This window comes from Manihot esculenta, unplaced genomic scaffold (genome assembly GCF_001659605.2).
Source record: "Manihot esculenta cultivar AM560-2 unplaced genomic scaffold, M.esculenta_v8 Scaffold64, whole genome shotgun sequence".
In the NCBI taxonomy this organism is placed as follows: domain Eukaryota; kingdom Viridiplantae; phylum Streptophyta; class Magnoliopsida; order Malpighiales; family Euphorbiaceae; genus Manihot; species Manihot esculenta.
Genome location: NW_025215481.1, coordinates 820,503 through 823,002, shown reverse-complemented (window position 1 = coordinate 823,002; position 2,500 = coordinate 820,503).

Here is a 2,500-nt window from a genome sequence, read left to right as displayed (position 1 = left end):
ATACGTGGGCATCGGTATAGCCTGCAAATAAGCTTGTTAGCCCCCTCTCCACCTCTACCTCTCGATTTGACATCAAATCGAACCGGTCCGAATCGATTCGGATAAAAATTGATTTCGATCGAACCGATCTGATTCGGTTCGTTTGGTTGGGTTTTTTAGTGGATTTTTTAATTTTTCACACCTTATTTCTAATATTCTAAAATTTAATTGAAATATTTTGAATTTGATTATAGTTTAATCTCCCCGTATTATTGAAAATAATAATATACTATTATCAATAATTGGTTTGATTCGATTTTTTTTTTAATTTTATCTAATCGAACCAGAGTAAGTAACATCCCAAATACCAGTGCGCTGCTCCTCGCCAACGGGCCCGTGGCGCATTGCTGCTGCACGGGGAACTGTGCTCAGGAAGGCGCCTACGGGCCCGTGGCGCCTTGCTGCTGCACGGGGAACTGTGCTCAGGAAGGCGCCTACGGGCCCGTGGCGCCTTGCTGCTGCACGGGGAACTGTGCTCAGGAAGGCGCCTACGGGCCCGTGGCGCCTTGCTGCTGCACGGGGAACTGTGCTCAGGAAGGCGCCACCGGGCCCGTAGCGAATTGCTCCCACGCCCAGTGGCAGCCAATTGGCCCGTGGCTCCCTCCTGCTGTGCCCATTGCTCCCCAATGAGCCCGTGGTGCAACGTTGGGGTTGATGCTATTTGCACATGTTTTGCAAAATGAGGTTAGCATTGGTAAACAAGTATATCCCGTTGGCCAACCACCAGGCCAAAAGAGGTTCACGCAGTCAATTAATTGTACACTTCAACGAGCAAAGCGTGCCATTGTTTTCTGTACTGAACAAGCTCAAGCTTGAATACTTATACAGTGACAATATCTTTCAACACACGAGAAAAAATATTGACCAACATTTTGCAATGGTTGGCTCACATGCTTGGACGCACACTTGCCATCATCGCATAGGCAATGAAAATCTATGGAGTGATTCTCTCTTACTCATTGAGACTATGAACCAATCATTGCAACCTCTATGAGTTTTTATCTATCTTATCTCACATTGCAAAAAGAACACGAAACAATATGTTGTGAGATCAAGAGCACTACCTCCTCCATTTACTTTTCCTATAGCCACCGTGCATGCCCAAAATTGGCAAGAATTGTGACACAAGCCAATTCTCTTTGAAAAGTTTTAAAAAATCACCAAATGACAACTCAATTAAATTTGTTATATTTTTCTAAGGTGCCACACAAAATTTGGTGATTTTCTGACGAGTTGTGTTTTTTTTATGATTTTCTGAATTTTTAACACTTAAAAATAAAAAAAAATACCTAGACTGGATAAAAAATTTTCAAAATTTTTGTAAAATTAGATTATATTTTTCTAAATATATCTGCAAAATATCAGGTCAAAATTACCTAAAATTGAATTTTTTAGGGGGTGTGTCACTTTAAACATTGTCATGTCACCTCATGTATTGTCATGTCACCCCATGCATTGTCATGTCTCCGTGCAAAGTTTAAGAAAATCACCAAATAACAACTCAAATAAATTTATAATATTTTTCTAAGGTTCCACAAAAAATTTGGTGATTTTCTGACGGGTTTTCTATTTTTTATGATTTTCTGAATTTTTAACACTTAAAAAATAAAAAAAAATACCTAGACTTGATAAAAAATTTTCAAAAATTTTTGTAAAATTAGATTACATTTTTATAAAGGTATCTGCAAAAAAATCAGGTCAAAATACCTAAAATTGAATTTTTTTAGGGGGGGTGTGTCACCTCAGACATTGTGATGTTTCCTCCTGGCCACCAGGCTTCAAACTTGTTCCTAAGGCTCTTTTAGGGGGTGTGGGTAGTCACCCCCCTGGGGGGCCAGCAAGGCCGGGGCCTGGGCATGCGCTAGGCCCATATGTGGGCATCGGTATAGCATGCGAATAAGCTTGTTAGCCCCCTCTCCACCTCTACCTCTCGATTCAACATCGAAAAAAAATTCTCGGGCGGTGTGGACCCGGTGGGGCCCGTCCGCGGGCCCGGTGGGGCCCATTCCAGGGCCATTGGTGACAGTTTCAAGGAAATGATCCGGTGGTTTTATCCCAATTGCTTGGGCGTGTTAAATGGACGCTGGTCAAGGTGTGGGCATGGCATTTGTATGTTGTGCTCGTGCCGATGTGCGAGTTTCCAGGTGATGCACTGGGCTTTGGGATTTTGTTGTGCTAATATTTCCATCCAACTCGGCGGTCAGTACCTCAACTCCGACGACGAACTCAGTGCTATTGGGGCGATCCCCATGCTTGGAGTATCAATTGGATGCTTGTGGGCAAGTTCGGTGTGGCATTCTAGTGCCGTGCTTGGGTCAACGTGCTGGCGGAAATGCGATGCAATGGGCATGGTGTGAGTTCCTGGTGGCATAGACTTTTGAGGCGTTTGGGTCTGGCGACAGGGCTGAAGCTATTGGGGTCGAAGGCTTTGCCGGGGGGTGTCAAATGGAAGCCGGTTCAA